The sequence below is a fragment of the Lathyrus oleraceus genome, chromosome 3 (genome assembly GCF_024323335.1).
Source record: "Lathyrus oleraceus cultivar Zhongwan6 chromosome 3, CAAS_Psat_ZW6_1.0, whole genome shotgun sequence".
Taxonomy (NCBI): Eukaryota; Viridiplantae; Streptophyta; class Magnoliopsida; order Fabales; family Fabaceae; genus Lathyrus; species Lathyrus oleraceus.
In genome coordinates, this window is record NC_066581.1 from 27557190 (window position 1) to 27577202 (window position 20013).

General features: G+C 37.1%; 1 non-coding gene across 1 annotated transcript; it reads right to left on the bottom strand.

Moving 5' to 3' along the window:
• Window positions 1-9729: 9729 nt before the first annotated feature.
• LOC127133418 (small nucleolar RNA R71) lies at window positions 9730-9836 on the bottom strand. Its single transcript, XR_007807395.1, has one exon. It is a non-coding gene; the product is annotated as a small nucleolar RNA R71 (small nucleolar RNA).
• Between the last annotated feature and the right edge of the window lie 10177 nt (window positions 9837-20013).

Consider the following 20013-nt stretch of genomic DNA (forward strand, 5'->3'; position numbering starts at 1 on the left):
CAAAAATTTGAATGATTCAAAATTTAAGTCCAAATTGATTTCCTTGAAAATATATACAACTTTGATATTGAAGAGTTTGTTATTTGGAGCTTGCATCATTGAAACAGAAGTGCTTAAAGTTTGACCATTTTTGAAAATCTCACATGTACATATTTTGCACCCTACACTTCATGATCACTTTTCACCAATTTCCAAGTTTCTAATGAAGTTTTGATCAACATAACAAATGATCCTCATGCAAAAAGCTTTCCAACCATTACTCATAAGGTTGTGTTTCAATTATGGAAATGGCATTTTCAAAAGCATGAACATATTGGTGCAATTTTGGAACTCATTAAATTTGCATTGCATGAGCTCAACTTACATGATCTACACGTCAAAATTACATCTGTTATTGTTCAGCTTGCAAATCCAAGTGGAATTGGGCCCTCCATGCGCCTGTATAGGCCCATGCATGGAGGCCCTTTCCATCCATGCAATGAAATGTTCATGCATCTCAGCCTTGCTTTTGCTATAAATACAATGCCAATGCCTCTCATTTCAGTAACCTGAAGGGCCCTAAATGCTGCACGAATTATCCCTCAACCACATTCAAAAGGAACTCACCATTTTCGTTCACAATTTTCAGATCTAAACTTCAAATTCATCAATTGATTTTTAGATCTAAAGTTCCTTAGCCTTATTCACTTTGATCCAAAGAACAAACGGCAAGCATCAACTTCAAGAGATCGTGCCTTCAAGCTCTGCAAATCAGAGGTTTACTTCAGTTTTTATTTTCTTCGAATCCACTAATATATTGCTTGTTTCTTGCTATTGATGTGTTGTCTGAAGTCCTCTTCATAGAGGCAACCTTTTAGAGCTTTGAATTTTCAAATTCTAACAAGTTTAGTTGAACACCATAGAAATTCCACCTTGATTTCTCTCAATATAGAAACCTAGAGTGGATTTGGTTGGCACAGGGGTGATGTACATCACCCCAGCTTTCGTTTGGTACCTGGATCGTGGCTTTTCATGCACATTTATTTCTATGCAAATTTGACCTTCGCCGGAGGTTGGCCGGATAAGAAGGTGGTGCATACCACCGTCTGGTCTCCAGATCAAATATGGACCGTGCATTTGTGTTTCCAGATCAGATCTCATCCACCCAATATTATGACTTTTCAATTGGCCATGTGTGATGCATTGATTAAGGAACTTGGTGGAAGCGCGCTCAAGAGCCACACGATTTGCCAGCTCAATTAATGAGCTCTGCATCCAATGCTCCACGCTTTTTGTTATTATTTAATTCTAATTTTAATTTTCTTTTAATTCCATTTCATTTTAAAAATTCATATCTCCTTCAGTATTGGTTCAAAAAATGTGAGACCAATTGCATTTTTCTCCTTTTAATTTCTAGTTTCTAAAAATGATTTTTTTTTAATTTTATCATTTGATAATTTTTATGAATTTTCTCTTTTCTGGTTATTTTTAATTCTTTTTAAATAGTTTTTGATATTCAAAAAATACAAAAATATTTTTCCAACCTCTTTGAATAATGATAGATCTATGAAAAATATTCTCATCAATTTATTAATTGATTTGAGATTTATTTGAGATTTTAATTCAATTAGGTTATTTTTATGCATTTTTAATTGATTAAAAATAGTTTCTGACTTTTAAAAATGCTGAAATTTTTTGTCAAACTTTGTTTGACCTTGTTGAACTTAGGATAATTCACTTGGACTTTTCAATGTTGATTTGAAGTGAGTTTGAAGTTTGACATTTCTTTATTATTTTAATTCAAGTATTATTTTAATTTTGAAAAATCCCAAAAATATTTTATTTGTTTCTTGACTTCTAATCTTCATTTTGCTTCTGTTTACTATTGTTTGACCTTGATCTTCTCTATCTTTGGTCAATGCTTGTTGATTATTTCATTTCATTTCCATTAATGTACTTTAATATTCATCATCATCTTCTTCTTCTTTTTTTATCAATGAGTTAAAGATTGGTGGTTAGCCTTGATACATGGAAGGTTTAACCTTCCTTGATTCAAATATAATTCAACTTGATCATGGATCAAGTGAATGGCTTTGCATTAAGGATAGGTTGCTTCCTAATCAAACAAAGAACCTAAATCAATACAAGATAATTTCTCATCTTATTTTGGCATGACAAGTTATAGGAGCTTGATTCACTAATCAAGATCTCTAACTTGTGTTGTTGCCTACATTATTATTGACCGGCCTCAAATAGTTGTGACTTCTACATAAGTCCAATTACGATTGCTTAACATAGCGCTAAATTGCCTTATGGCACACTAACACTAACCATTAACCATTAACATTTAATTCTTGCACTTTACATTTATGCAATTTACTATTCTTGTACATATTATTCATTTGCTTTTTCCTTTGCTCATTTGAGCACATGTTTATGTTAATGCAATTTGCCTTTTGCTCACTTGAGCACATAATTGTGTATATACTTTTGTGCTTGTGTTTTGTTTGATTGTTGTGAACCAAATGCAAAATGGACAAAAAGGACTTAGACTTTAGGACATTCCCTAAGCAAAAATTGGAGTCAAAGAGCAACTAGGCATTGGGCCTTTAGAGTGCTATAAAAGTCAAAGAGCAACTAGGCATTGGGCCTTTAGAATGCTATAAATGTTGAAGAGAACTTTGAAAGGATCAAGTTCTGAACTCCTTCTTGTTCATTCTTTGTTTGCTTGATAGAACTTTTTGATGTGTGTGTTCTTGTGCTAGGGATTCCAACATTGAGCCTAAGTGAAGAACCATTGTCATGAGCTTCTAAAGAGAGAGATCTAAGAGCCATTGAGGATCTTCTAAGAGCTTGCTTGATTGATTTGATTGCTTGAGCTTACACTTATTTGCTTGCTTATTTCAAAGGATGGGACCTACTTGGATCATCACTATGATCTCAAGAAGGGAACTCCATTTGTGGTCTTATTTCTTCTCCTTCATCTCTTGTATGATTAGGACTTTAGCCATTCTTCTTCTTCCCTCCATTCCAACCCAAGCCAAAACTTTTGTGCAAACATTAACACTTGTTTTCAAACATTAGAAACCTAAGCATTATGCTTTTGATTTTCAAACTTCTTTTCATAACACTTATTTTGAATTCAATCTTTAAGTCAACTTTGACCATATTTTGTAAATACTTTTCATTGGTAAATATAACCCATTCAAATGCTTTTGTGGTTTCAATGGCCACTTTCCTATCAGAAACTTTTCATAACCAATAGCTATTAGGTTTGAGTTATCCTTGAGGTAGATATAATACTCACCTATATCCTTAGTGATGGACAATGAGTCTTCCATGATTATTATAGGGTTAATCCCTCACTAGCATGTTGAAGCTATCCTCACATGGTGGATTTGTGGTTTTTAGGTTGAGTTTTCTCCCTTGGATAACAAAAGACCTTAAGGTTTTTGGACCAAATCAACTCACCAACTTGTTTTGAGATTTTTACCCCGAACTACGAGGTTTTGATCCTAATTTTTTTTAAGATGGTACGTAGGCAATGGGTTTATCCATTCAAACACAAACTTGTAAATAATTTATATATTCTCTTCTCATCTCCCCAATCATGTTTGCACAAACAAATTTTCACAAAAATACCAACCTTATAACAAGTGTGAAAAGGGCTCCCTAGGAGTACCTAGGATGTTTTGGGTGCTTAACACCTTCCCATTGCATAACCAACCCCCTTACCCCAATCTCTGACATTTTTATTAGTTTTTGATTCGATAAAACTTCTCGGTTTTTGTTCGCTTTCTAACCTTTCCTTTGGATAAATAGAAGTGCGGTGGTGACTCGACTTATATGGTTTACTTTTGATTTAGTCAATAAATCTAAAGGTAACGAATACCCCGCTACACATATCTACACTTTAAAGATTATAAGATGCTAACTCATATTAGGCCTATATTATATTTATGAAGTGTTTTTATCCCTTTGACAAGGTTTAAGAAAAGTTTAGATTTATGGCCTCCTTTTGGGATTTGTCAAAATATAGATAAATTGATTATTAATCAAGAGTCTAGGATAATTTGGATTTAGTCCTAAGTACATTGTAAATTTAGAAGTTAAAACATTATATCATCATAACCTTTGTGTTTGTAGGAAAAAAACATAAGCCTTGTAGATGGTAGCATGTGTAGTTGGTAGTTCTTGTATATGAATATGTTGAGTTAACATATTTTCTTAGTGTTCATTACCTAGTGGTGGTAACTTGTAAGCCTTTTAGGTTCTATCCCTAAGGCCTCATTGTACTTTCTGAACTATAACACAATCAATTTCTTCTTAAAATAAAACACATTGTCTCTTGTCTTGCACTCTTTCAAAGTCTAATCTGGTATATGTAGCCTCTACATGGGCTTGAAATTCACAATTTTTATGAACCATCAAGAGTACATGAGCCACAACTTGTATATATGCTCTTGAACATTTGTTAATTATGTAATAGCAGTAAATAGGTAATGTCTCTGATAGTTGGTGTAGCTTCCAATTGTAAGTAACTGTATGTGTTTAGTCAACATATTCAGTTAGTGTCAGTAATCTAGTGGTTATTTTGAGCCTCTTCTGGCTTCATCCCTATAATAAGTCTCACTTTATATTATGAAGAATGTAAGAATTAATTTCTCAATCTTTTCATGACAGATAACACTCCCAAATTATCTTTACTTTTTCAAATTCGAATCAGGGATGACCCAATATGTATATGTAAGCCTAAAACAAAAATTAGAGGGTGGCCTTTTTTAAGTTAGAGTGGGAGTTATGTATCTTTTTTGGGACCATGGCTATTGATAGAATTAACTGGTATAAGAATAAAAAGAACACATATGATGAAATTTAGGTCAATAGGCCCTAAATTGTTATTATATGTCCCCTTGTCAAATGCAATCATGAAGAAGAATACAATGTAAGGTGATTTTGAGGAGCACCTGATACCTATAATACTCACTGATTTCTCAACTTTTTTTATCATAAAAGGGGGAAACTCAAAACAAAACACAAAGCAAAAACTAATAGCCTCACTGAGTTCCCAACTAACTCCTAACTTATTGGTTATCTAGTAGCATATTACTTTATTACCTTGAATATGTCAATATCATGGTTATCTAGTAGCATATTACTTTATCATAATGACTATGTTAAAAATCTATTTATCATGCAACAACGGATAAATTTTGGTTATCTAATAGCATATTACTTTATCACACTGACTCTGTTAAAAATCTATTTATCATGCAACAACAGATTTTGTTCTTGTTCCACTTTCATGTCCTTGTGTGTATGTAACTAGTAACATATCTAGTTATCTTAATTTTTGGATTGAATGATATGCTTATATTATTTCAGGTACATGATAAAGCTTCACAATTTCAAAAGAAATGGTGTGATCATTATAATTTGTTAGGAATCATATTCAACAAAAATAATACAACTGGGGTTTTTCATCATTCATCTACCTAAGTTCCACCAAATATAGATGAAGAAAATGAGTTTGACAATGAATACCTTAACAATGGGAGTGCGAGTCATGTACGTGTTGGTAATAATAGTTTAGACGATGATCAACATGAAGTGGAACACATCACACGTAGTTGAAAGAGATAAATCCAATTAAGATCCAAGAAAGAGTCTACATCACGTCTGATGGGGGAGGCACTTTTAGCATTTGCTAAAGCTCTTTGGAAAAGCGGAGAGGTATAAGGATAAAAGTGTGGAGACCACTTCACGTGTAATGTCAAATTGGTCTCTTACTAAGTGTGTGACTGATCTTGATGAGATGGAAGACATTCCAAATGATGTATATGGAAAAACTTTAGACAAGTATATGAATCCTGATTGGAGAGAAGTGTTCGTTAATGTTAATGAGAGGAAACATGAATAAGTATTTTGACTTTAAGGATAAAATCTTACTTGCATTTATGGTGATAGTGACCATACATACATATCTTAGTACTTTATTTATGGTCTTTATGGTTGTGTGCCTCTCTCTATTTGATGAACAATTATTTGTGTTGTTAGGCATTTTTTGAATTTAATAGTTATGTTATAAAACCTTTTATTTCACTTTTATTGAAATATTTAGTTCTTAAAGTTTTGTTATTAAATTGTATGACAAGTTCTAACCAAAATTGATATTGATAAAAGTGATGATTTAGTACTTCTAATGCAAGTGATGATGGATTTGCAGAATTTCTCTTTAATAGTATGATTTATGACTATCATTAAAAATACTTTAATAAAGCAAAGGTCTTAGACATCTTCATTGTCTGGTTGTGAATTTGTTGATAAAATATTAAATGGATATGAAATAAATTATTTAGATTTATTTTGAATGAAGAGAGAATGTTTTCAAAAATATAAGTATAGTTTCAATTAGAATTATGCTTCAAATATTAAATATTCGACACTCTATAACTATTATTTTTACATTGATTTTTCCTTTATTTTGTTTGTAATTATTTAGCCGAATTCTTCTTCGACAAATTTTAGATTATACTAATAATAGATGACTAAAATTTTTGATTGTTTAACAAATGATAAAAGTTAGAGTTGGTTGATGGCTAAAAAATCCAAAATGATATGTCTTTGTTATTGTCATTTATTATATATTACCTTCGTTCCTTTATGCAAGAGATCTTTCATATTTTAGATTAATTAGACAATTAATGTATTTATTCTATAAAGTGATTAAATATATTAATTATTTAATAAAATCTCATCAAATAAATTGTTTCTTATATAAAAGAATAGAGGGACAACTTTTTACCTATGACGAATCTTTTCAAGGGACACCTTTTTAAAAATATTTTACTTGCATTATTTTAAAATCAACTATACAAAAGACTTTATGACGAATCACATTTTGCTTTTCACTCTTTTTTACTTTTGTGTTGCATAAAATGTTTGAATTCTTCCGTTGTACTTCTTAATTTTTCTTTGCAAAATTTATTTATTTATTCAGATAAAACTTCAGATACTGATAGATGTCGACTTATGAAAATGAGCAATAACCCTATCAAAGCAAGGCTCTCTAATGAGTGACACAACCGAACACACACACTCACATTGAAGCCGAAAGATGCGATGAAGCTACAATTGCGAAAATATTATGAGTTGTGTGGTGATTTACACATGAAAGTATAGATACACACTTAAGTGGACTTGTTAATTTAGTTTTATATTTGCAAGAAAACAATACTTTAACAGGTCTTCAAATGGGTTCTAGAGAGGGTTTTTCTGCTATGGATCACATATTTGATGTTGCAAAAGATTCTAGAGAGGGACTTTTACACACCACATGTAATGTGATTCATTGTCCACTCAATTTAAACTCAATTGCCTATATCCTATGTTACATCATAGTGCGATACAGTAGCTTATATTTTTGGATAGAAGTTACTCATGATTGTAAATTGTAACCATTACAAATATTATGTAACACTATGTTAGGAAACTATGCAACATTTCCTTATAGTCAGATTCGTGAAATAGCGATATAAATGCGGAATAATAACATACATAAATTAATACGAGCTGCTGCTGCCTTTTTATTTACTGGAAAGATAAAATACACATTGTATTTAAGAATTTCTCTCACTCAGAGTTTTTCTCACTGGTGTATTTTATTGGAATCCATCACAACCTATGGAGAATTTCAATCAATCTTGATGAACAAGATTGTTATCACCCACATAATAACAATGAAAAGAGAAGAACAACAAAGAAAGAAAGTAAAAAAAAATGAAAGAGAAGAAAAATTAAATTTTGTAGAGTTTCTCTCTGTCCACAAACTGTGGAAAACTTCTTATTCACTTTGCAACTTCAAAATACTGTGAAGTACAATGTTATGAATACTTTATTCACTTCATTACAAGAATAAGGGTTACTCCCTCTATTTATAGATTTAGGTTAACTTGGACCTCAAGGCAAAACTCAAAACTATAAAAACCCAAAATAACTAACACTACTAAAATAGGCATAAGTCGAAATCCTGTGTAAAGCAACATGCTTCGGCACTTTGACACACTAACACAACTCAACATACTAGGTGGTTCGACACTTCCTTGTTCTGCCGAGCAACCTTCTTTGACACAAGGAATTACAGTTCAATAAACCACCTAATTCATTGTGTCTAAGCTATCTACATTCATCATATCTCTTAGTCTTCTAAACAATTCGACCTGCACTCTCTTCGTCATGATAACTGCAATCTGATTCTCAGTTCTGTAGTGTTCCACATTCATCTTCCCATCTACTATCTGCTCTCGAAGATAATGGAACCTCATCTCTATGTGCTTGCTTCGACCATGTGCTATCAGATTCTTCTCTAGATTAATAGATGACATGTTGTTGATCTTCATGGTAATTGCTCCATGACTCTTTGTTGTTATCTCTTCGACCAAATTCACCATCCATGTTTCTTGACATGCACAAAGAGAATCAGCCATGTATTCTTCTACACACGACGATAATTCCACTACTGACTCTTTTCTCGAACTCCAAGCAACTGGTGCACCATCTAGCATACACACATAACCGATATGGATTTTCGATCCTCTACATCACTATACTAACTTGAGTCGGTGTATCCCACTAATTTGCATTATTTTCCTTCATCAGCTGCAGGAAACGAAATGCCATAGTCGAGAGTTCCTTTCAGATACCTTAGTATCCATTTCGCCGCTGCTAGATGTGATACATTTGGCTTATGCATGAACCTACTTACCATACCTACATTGTATGCTAAGTCAAGCCTTTATGACAAAGGTATTGAAGTGAACCAATAAGTCTTCTATATTAGGTTGGGTCAACATCATCTTCATTTGAATCTTTCGACAGTTGTAATTTGGGTTCAGTTGGAGTCGAAGTTGAGTTTCAATCTTGCATCTCAAATCTCTTGAGTATTTAGCTCGCATACCTTCTTTGAATCATCGATTGTATGCTAAGTAATCGCTCACAAGGCGATACCTTCTTTAAAACTAAAACGACTGGAATGTGCACTTGTAGTCAAGTACCCGATAGACTGTATTCTATATACAGTCACGAGACGTATCAAGTTTTTGGTGCCGTTGCCGGGGACCTGATTTAGTCAAATAGTGCGATTCTTTCGTTGCACGGTATAGACTAAGAAAAAAAACTAATCTCCTTTCCCTTATTTCCCTCGATTGTATGCTAAGTACTCGCTCACAAGGCGATAACTTAGCACCGCCAATCGCTGAATTAAAGTGTTTCTTATATATAAGACACCGAATACTCGAGTACCAAAAAAGGTATGATATTCCCGATATCTTCTTTCCTACTGCTGAACCAGTCGAAAAACCAACCATGGCTGAAGTAGGACCACAAAATCGTCCTCTTAAGTTCTACGCTACTCCATCCCTACAAGAACCTCACAGCAGCATTGCTGCCCCTGCTATCAACCGAAATGATTTTGAGCTGAAACCCTCATTATTATCAGCCGTCCAACAATATCAATTTGCTGGAAATCCTAGGGACGACCCTAATGAACATTTGACCAAGTTTGTGCAGTACGCAGACACTATGAAGGCGAACGGTGTATCTCAAGATGCGATAAGACTACGTCTCTTTCCCTTCTCATTAAGAGACAGAGCTTGGACTTGGTTGCAATCCTTGCCATCCAACTCAGTTACAACATGGGAAGAACTGAAGAACGTTTTCTTATCCTGATATTTTCCGCCGAGCAAAACTGCTATGCTGAGAGCTCAAATCAACAGATTTCGACAAAAAGATGTAGAATCTCTCTACGACGCGTGGGAGAGATACAAAGACATGATGAGGATATGTCCACATCACGGTCTCAAAGACTGGGTGATCATTCACACATTTTATAATGGGTTTCTGTATAACACAAGACTGACAGTAGACGTTGCCGCACGCGGTGCACTTATGGACAAGCCATACAACGAAGCCTATCAACTCATTGAAAACATGGCCCAAAACCATTGCTAATGAGGAGGTGAAAGAAATCCAGTAGAAAAGTCCCAAACAAAAAGTGGAATGTACGAAATCAGTAGCCTTAACCATGTCCATGCCAAGGTAGATGCCCTTGTTCAAAAGATAGACAACTTGACCATACCACCCGCAGCCACCGTGGCTGCCGTGACTCCAAACTGTGAGTTATGTGGAACCCCTGGACACACTGCACCATAATGTCAGATATTAGCAGGAGTCCCAACCGATCAAGTGAATTACGCACAAGGAAATATTTATTCGAATACCTACAACCTAGGTTGGAAAAACCATCATAACTTTTCGTATAAGAATAACAACGCCCTGTATGCACCTGGCCAAGCACCCGTTGTTCCTCCTGGATATCAAAAGCCAGCTAATAATGCTCCTAACATGCCTAGGAAGTCAAACCTTGAATTAATGATGGAAAGATTCATAGCTACCCAAGCTCAAACAAACAAAGACTTCTTGAACCAAAACATACATACTAGCGAGCAACTTAAACAACTAGCGAGCAAAGTAGACGCCTTAGCCACCCATAAAAAAAATGCTTGAAACGTAGATTTCACAAGTGGCTCAACAACAAGCATCTATTGCCGCTCCCGCTGGAACATTTCCTGGACAACTGCAACCTAATCCAAAAGGACATGCAAATGCCGTTATACTGAGGAGTGGAAAAGAAATAGACGGACCCGTAGATCCAAGACTCCAAAATCCTGCCATGTACCAAAAACCAGACAAAACCACAACTGAGAAGGTAAGTGAACCGAAGGAAAAGGAATATAATACCCGAGAGGCCGAAGAGGAAAAAAAACCTTATGTGCCTCCACCACCTTATAAACCACCCATTCCGTATCCTCAAAGACTCGCAAGTTCTAAAACTGCAGGGCAATTTAGGAAATTTGTTGAACTTCTGAAGCAACTAAACATTACAATTCCCTTTACAGAAGCCATCACACAAAGGCCCTCATATGCCAAATTTCTTAAGGAGATCCTGTCCAATAAGAAAAAGATCGAGGATAATGAAACAGTTACACTTACTGCTGAGTGTAGCGCAATAATCCAAAATAACATGCCTCCCAAACTAAAAGACCCAGGTAGTTTTTCCATACCCTGTGTCATTGGAAAATTCGTCATAGACAAAGCTCTATGCGATCTAGGAGCCAACATTAGTGTAATGCCCTTAACCATCTGTAAAAGGCTTAATATGGGAGAACTAAGACCAACCAAGATATCTGTTCAATTAGCTGACCGCTCAATCAAATATCCTGTCGGTATACTAGAGAATGTCCCAGTACGTGTAGGACAATTCTACATTCCTACAGACTTCATAATCATGGACATCAAAGAAGATGCCAGTACACCTATTATATTAGGAAGGCCATTCTTAGCTACCGCCGGAGCCATAATAGATGTAAAGAGAGGTAAGCTAACATTCAAAGTTGGAGAAGAAAAGGTTGAATTTGACACAATTCTTACAAGCGCCAGCTATAGATGATACTTGTTATCTACTTGATGTCATAGACGAGTGCGTAAGAGAGATGGAAATGCAAGAAACCACATACTCTGATATAATGAAAATCCAAATCCCTCCAATCTTTGAAGACGACAATTGGCATGAACCATACCAAAATGACAGTTTAAACGAATGCTTAGCACTTACGCCCAACCACATGCCATGCCCAAAGAAACCTTACATGGAATTAAAAGCACCACTAAAGAACCTAAGATACGAATTCCTAGACACTGAACTCAAAAGACCAGTAATAGTCAACGCTGACTTGGGACAGATGGAAACTGAAAAGTTACTAGATGTCTTAAGAAAATATCCAATTGCATTAGGATACAACATCGCCGACCTAAAAGGGATAAGTCCTTCTATCTGTATGCATCACATTATGCTGGAGGAAGATTGTAAAACCTCTAGAGAACACCAGAGAATGATCAACCCAATCTTAAGTACGATAGTCAAGGATGAAGTAAAGAAGTTACTAGATGCTGGAATCATATACCCGATCTCCGATAGTCAATGGGTTAGCCTCGTCCATGTAGTACCCAAGAAAGGGGGTGTTACAGTTGTTAAGAATGAGAAGGGCGAATCTATAGCACAAAGAGTTGTGACCGGAAGTAGAATGTGCATCGATTATAGAAAACTAAACAAAGCCACTCTGAAGGATCATTTTCCTCTGCCTTTCATTGATCAAATGCTTGAACGATTGGCTAAGCATTCCCACTTCTGCTACCTAGATGGTTATTCAGGATTCTTTCAAATTCCAATCCATCCTGAAGACCAAGAGAAGACAACCTTCACGCGTCCTTATGGTACATTCGCTTACCGACAAATGCCATTTGGATGATGTAACGCTCCCGCAACATTCCAAAGATGCATGGTGTCAATCTTCGCTGATTTTATGGACGGCATTATGGAAGTCTTTATGGATGACTTTTCTGTTTGTGGGCAGAGCTTCGAAGGATGTCTATCAAACCTTGAAATGGTACTTGAAAGATGCGTAAAGGTGAATCTCGTTTTGAACTGGGAGAAATGCCATTTCATGGTCCAACACGGAATCGTGTTAGGTCATGTAGTATCTGATAAAGGAGTTGAAGTAGACAAAGCTAAGATCAAAATCATAGAGAATCTTCAACCTCCGAAAACTGTACGAGAAATACGAAGCTTTTTAGGACACGCCAGTTTCTACCGATGTTTCATCAAAGATTTCTCGAAAACTACCAAGCCACTTACGGGTTTGTTAATGAAAGATGCTGATTTTATCTTTGATGAAAAATGTTTAACAACGTTCAAGCAATTAAAAACATCTTTAATCACCGCACCTGTCATGCAACCACCTGACTAGAGATTATCTTTCGAAATCATGTGTGATGTGAGTGATTACGCCGTAGGCGCAGTACTAGGACAAAGAAAGGATAAGAAACTTCGTGCTATCTACTACGCAAGTAGAACACTAGATCCAACCCAAATGAACTACGCCACCACTGAAAAGGAACTTTTAGCCATTGTGTTCGCCTTTGACAAATTCCGTTCCTACTCAGTAGGGGTGAAAATCATTAACTATACTGACCACGTCGCTATTAGATATCTGCTAAGTAAGAAGGATGCCAAACCAAGACTTTTAAGATGGATCCTACTCTTACAAGAATTTGACTTAGAGATAAAAGATAAGAAGGGTACTGAAAATGTAGTAGCAGACCACTTATCACGAATCGAAGGGAATAAACCTGAAAAAATTCCAATCAATGGTGATTTCCCTTACGAACGACTTATAGCCCAAATGGAAAGCAACATGTTTGAACTAACAATAAATGATACCGAAATAGAAGAATCCGTGGAAGAAATTCATGCAAATACAACTCTGCCATGGTATGCTGATTTTGTCAACTACCTAGCTGCTGGAGTACTTCCACCAGACCTATCTTACTAACAAAATAAGAAATTCTTTCATGATCTAAAATAATACTATTGGGATGAACCTCTGCTTTTCAAAAGAGGTACCGACGGTATATTCCGTCGATGTGTTCCTGAGGATGAAATAGACGACATAATCTCTCATTGCCATTCCGCTCCCTATGGTGGGCACACAAGTACTTCAAAAACCTGTACTAAGATCCTACAATCGGGCCTCTTTTGGCCTACTCTATGGAAATATGTCCATAATACAGTTATAAATTGCGACCGGTGCCAACGCACTGGTAACATCTCAAGACGCGATGAAATGCCACAAACAGGAATCTTAGAAGTGGAAGTCTTTGATGTGTGGGGGATTGACTTCATGGGACCATTCCCATCTTCTTTTGGTAATAAGTACATACTCGTTGCTGTCGATTATGTTTCAAAATGGATCTAGGCTATAGCTTCTCCGACAAATGACACACGAGTAGTGATTAAGCTGTTCAAGAACATCATCTTTCCTAGATTCGGTGTGCCAAAACTAGTCGTTAGTGACGATGGCTCCCATTTCATATCAAATATCTTTGGAAAACTTCTTCTGAAGTATGGAGTCCGACACCGTGTAGAAACACCTTATCACCCACAAACCAATGGGCAAGTCGAAGTTTCGAATCGAGAGATCAAACAGATTCTAGAAAAGACTGTCAGAATATCTAGAAATGACTGGTCATCTAAACTAAACGAAGCTCTGTGGGCCTACATGACAGCTTACAAAACCCCAATAGGGACCACACCCTTTAAATTAGTCTACGGTAAATCGTGTCATCTCCCTGTGGAATTAGAACACAAAGCCTACTGGGCAATTAAAACCCTAAATATAAATTATACTTTCGCAGGCGAGAAACGAATTTTGGACATTCACGAATTGGAAGAACTTCGACTAGACGCCTATGAGAATGCCAAGATATACAAAGAACGAACCAAAAAATGGCATGACAAACGTATATCTAGGAAAGAGTTTAATGTCAGCGACATAGTACTACTATTTAATTCGAGACTTAAGCTTTTTCTGGGAAAACTTAATTCTAGGTGGTCAGGCCCTTTCGAAATCACAAAAGTCCTTAAAAGCGATGCGATAGAAATCAAAGGTCGGAATAGTGAACCCTTTATGGTAAACGGGCAGCGATTGAAACATTACCATAATATTGACAATAGAGATTATTCAAATAGTCTAAGACTTATAGAGCTGCCTGCTCAACCCCAAAACAAGTACATCGCAACGTTACTGTCGAACTTACGACGTTAAACAAAGTGCTTAGTGGGAGACAACCCGCCTTTTCTTTTATTTGTTATCTTTGTTACTAAGTATTTCCCTTCTTTGACTTTCATCTGTATTTTTGCTCCCTTTTCCTTGATTCTATGTAGTAATACTTGTTGCTTCTAGTTACTAACTTAGAGACATTGAATACTAATTAACAGGCAAATTTATAACTAGTTAGTTACTAACTTTCATCATGCAACCAGTAGACACAATTTTCAGAGGCAGAGTTCAGAGAAGGCGCTATGATTATTTAGCTCAGAAGGATATGGCTTTATCCATATATTATGATGGACCTACCATGGATAGGTTAGGTATCCGCGATGACATCTTGTTTATGTTTAACCAGTTAGGATGGGAGGATGCTGCTATTAAGAGAAGGTTTATCACTTACCGTGAACTCACCCTAGAATTCCTTAGCTCCCTAGTTTACAACCCCGAGCATGGTTACGGACTCAACAAAGGGTTGATTTCCTTTAGGTTGTTTAGCATGGACTTCACTTATAACCGTAGAGAACTTGCTGACCTCCTAGGATTTCCTAGTGGCCCATTTGTTTTCACTACCCTCTAGGAGGAATTAATCGATGACATCGACCTAGATTACTTTTGGGGTAGTTTAACTAGAGACTACCACCCTAACCCAAACGAGATGTACTCCCAAATAATCCACAACCCTGCTATACGCTACTTCCATAAAATACTAGCCCACACCCTGTTTGGAAAGGAAGCGAACAACACCATAGTGTCACGAGATGAACTTTTCATCTTACTCTGTGTCGACCAAGGTCGACATGTCAATGTTGTGACATTTATGATGGAGAGATTCATTCACCTTGCAAAGAACAATCACACCCCAATCATAATAGGCAGCCTAGTAACCATGATAGCTGATGCCATTGGACTTAGACGCCCACTTTACGAGCATGTACCATTTGGACACATCCGACCCATGGACATTGAATTTTGCTTTGACCGTAGAATCATAGGAAACCTTGGGCCAAATACTTTTGATTACCTAATTAACAACAAAGTTGTCAGACTATTTACCCTACCTAACCATGAGAGAACAAGTGTTCATAACCGAAATAACTGGATTTATGATTTAGATGAACATCCAATTGATCCACCTTCACCTCCTGAGACACCGCCTATATATGAGTATTTAGATGACCCTATCCCTGTTGATGAATCTGACCCTGAAACACCTTCAAACTACTATAACATAGATGAACCGGAACTTCTATCCTATGCAGATAATCTTGCCATGCTTCTTACCCGTATGGATGATTTCCATACTGACATTACCACTGTGAAAGAAGAAATAAAGATCATGTGCCTTGATGTCTTAGACCTAATGGATGTCGCCGTCGAACAGTTTGATCACTTGAACCAGGCTGTAGCTGCATTGGGACAGAACCATGGATGATTTCAATGACCACCAATCTCTCCTACTCACATTAAGCAATGAGGACACTGCTATGTTTTGGTGTGGGGAGGGAGCACATTTTTATTGCTTTTATTTATTTATTGCTCTTATTTAGCACTTCTATCGTTATTATTTCTTTTAATATTACATTTAACTTTAATATTTTAATTTAATAACATTGCTATCTATTTATGCTTCTACAATAAATTCAATTTTCCAGTCATTTTATTATACTGCTGCTACATTTAATGAAAAATTTGTGAACGTGCATGTGACGACCGTCACATGTAGTGTGACGCCCACCACACAGGCGTGACGCCCGTCACGGATGCACCACGCCCGTCATACATCATGCAGATGATCGTTACACATAGATGACCGTTGCAGACGACCATTACACAACTGTTACGCATGACGACCGTAACCCCGTTGTGACGACCGTCACGGATTCAAAGGGCGTGCCTATCAAAATAGGCGCACTTCCTCTTTTCTTCCTCATCAAATCATCATACTCTCCCACTCACACCAATCTTCTCTCCATTAACCATTTCTTTACATCCTTTTAAGCGAGAAGCGTGTGAGTACCTTATAACTCACAAAATCCATCTCTCCCACCAACACCTATATTTTCATAAACCACACTGATGGCCCGTCAAGAGAGAGCTGCTCCCAACCTCTCAACTATCGTATTCAGAAATGGAGAAGCCGACAAGCGACAAAGAGACAACTACCTCAAATTCTATCAACGTTCAGTCTAAGCTACGAGTTATGTTGATAACAAATGTCTAATGGCGCTGGGACTTTCAGATGGCGTGGGTTGGATGCTGACCAACTCCAGCTTGACACAGCTTTGCACCACACCGCAACCAACTTACGAGGCGCTGACCTTGGAATTCCTGAGTTCTTTCTCCTACATTACCTCCCCTGGCGCAACTCAGTTTCTCATCGGAGTCTCCACATTCAGAATGTTCGGTACCGAGTATTCCCTAAACCAAACTCAAATAGCGCGAATGCTTGGCTTCCGACATGGAGAGGGAGTTCACTGCTGTATCCCTGACAGATGGTCAGAAATAGCATTTGGAGTGTGGCATAGCCTTACCAACATGAACGCCACAAGCTGGGATACGCTCAACGCAACTTACATCCACAACCCAGCTATAAGATATTTCCACCGAGTCCTAGGCCACACGGTTTTCGGAAGAGTCAACAATCACAAGGTAAACTCCAAGGAACTCTTCTTTCTTCACTGTGTGTTCACCCCGATCGCGTTCAATGCCACCTCATTCCTATTGGCCGCCAACATACAGGCTGCATGCATGAGAGGCAGCCAGGCGTTCTGTTTTGGGGGAATCATCACCTCCATAGCACTAGGCCTGAATCTGGGGGATAGACTCGCCGACTTGCCAGCCGAGTTCCTCGACATCGACTATTGCCGTTCTTCACACCTCATCAAGGCCAGAGACGACGGGAAGTATCATCCTGTGGTTAGAAACAAGATAGTTCGAAGCATCATCATGCCCAACAGGAACCGCACAGATCCGCAGAATATGGAAAATTGGATTTTTGATCTGAACGCCCTTGAGGCAAATGAAGGAGATCCTAATAATGGAGCAGATGAAGTCGAGGAGGAACTTGACCGAGAAATGCCACAACCACTTCTTGAGTACACTGCGGAGACATCTTCCCGAGGCCAACGAAGAAATGAGCGACGACCCGCCACCATGGAAAACATCTACACTGAGATGTTGTGATACAACCAGAGGATGGAGGAGCGCCAGACAGAAATGATGCAAACAATCCAGTAGATACAGAGGGATCAACACGACTATGAAAACTGGCACGACCAGGGGATGAAGGACCTTTCAGAAGAGATGAGTGCCCTAACACACCATGTTGATGCCATCCAAGAGTACACTCAGCACGTAGGGTTGGATCCTACCCAGCGAGGAAGAAGTGAGCACGCAGAGGCCAACGTCGTGACGACGAGTAGTGATCTTCATGTTTCTTCCCTTTTTCTTCATATTGTCGCATTGAGGACAATGCTTTTTTTAAATGTGGGAGGAAATCCTTATCTTTCCTTTACTTGTTTCCATTTTATCTTTCCTTTACTTGTTTCTATTTTTTGCCACAACAAAACAATTTTCCTTATCTTTCCTTTACTTGTTTCTATTTTATCTTTCCTTTACTTGTTTCTATTTTTTGCCACAACAATTTTTTTTTGTCTTTATTTAATCGTTACCATCATTCCTTCATTTATACCTAATTTGACATAACAAAATTTTTGTCCTTAAAATTAAATGCATACCCTATGAGTATATAGGTTGTCTTACAGAGGTTCTGTTAGGAAACTGAGAAAAATCTAACAAGATTGATACCGTCCCGACACCTTAGATCCCTCACTTCTGCGAGATCAGTTTGAATATCCATTATATCGATACCTTAAGTCTCCGTTCTAGATTAACCCCTAGTAGTTTATACTAGCAGTCAACACCGTCTTAAGCACAAACCATGTGAAGAGCCGATGAATATAAGTGATTGATGCCTACGAACTAAGAAAATCCTTCATACTTTTGCTATCGAGAAATTGATAAGTGAACCATACGAACGGTTGCAAGATATACAAAAGGAAGGAACAGAAAAACCCGGTTGGTTGGTTTAGAGGTACCTGGTACTGGACTCGGTAGGGCGAACTACGGTTTGATCCCCCACAACCTTCAAAGGGGATACATAAAGGTGTACCACACTAGTGTACTAGATCCCGTGATAAGAAAAGGATCAAAGTCACTAACCGGCTACTTCACTAAGTGTGTGTGAAGGCAAAGGGCTTAATGTGATTGTGATAGAATGAAACCGGGTGAAATAGGAACGAGAAATACTAGGTTGAGCTATAATAGCATGATTCGAACTGGCTTTTACAAAGGAGAGATCCACACTAATGCTTATTGCTTGTGTCGTCACTGTATCTTTAGTGCTTTACTTGAGTATTTACCATCTTAACAAAGTACCTAACAACCACGTACGAATTGGAAATGTATTCGCGTTTAACTAGTGTTTTCAAATTTTATTTGCTTGAGGACAAGCAAAGATTCAAGTTTAGGGGAGTTTGATAACGCGAAAATACATCATATATTTGCCTTAATTTACATTCAAAGATCGTACCACTTTCATTTATATTCCGATTATTCCGCAAGTATTCGAGTTATTTTTGTAGGTATTTCAATCCCCATGCATAAATGAGCAAAGTGTAGAAAAGGAAGGAAAAGAAGAAGAAACAGAAGAGAAAGCAGCAGAAAAATAGAAAACAGGGGCACAAAAATTATGGATGTGACGACCGTCACAAAGCGTGTAACGACTGGCATGCCCAGCCTGTGACGACCGTCACAGGCCCATGACGAACGTCACACGGCCAAAATCAGCGCCTTGAAACAGTCAACAGAAGTGAGCCAACATGCCTAAATTCCCGTTCCAGTACCACTTTCCCGTGGATTTTGTTGGTGTAAGCCCTAGAGGCCAATACTTTTGGTACTTGTATCGAATTATTTATTAATTATAAAAGGCTTTTTCTTTATTATGTTTGTTTAATAAAGTCCCTAGAATAGCTAGTCCGTTTAATGTATCAAGTATGACTTAATCATGAGATCACATTAAACATAAGGACACTATTCTTAAAGTATCTGTAGTCGAGCTTTATTGTGAAGTGGGATAACATTAAAGCATTAAGACTATTATGTATATAGACTGATGATCACATCTCATGGATCATGGATAAGGAGTTATCCAGTCTTAAACATAGGTATGAATATTAAGAGTTTATACTGGATTGACCCGCTATGAGAATACTATATAGAATGTTATGCAAAGTGTCATAAGTTATTC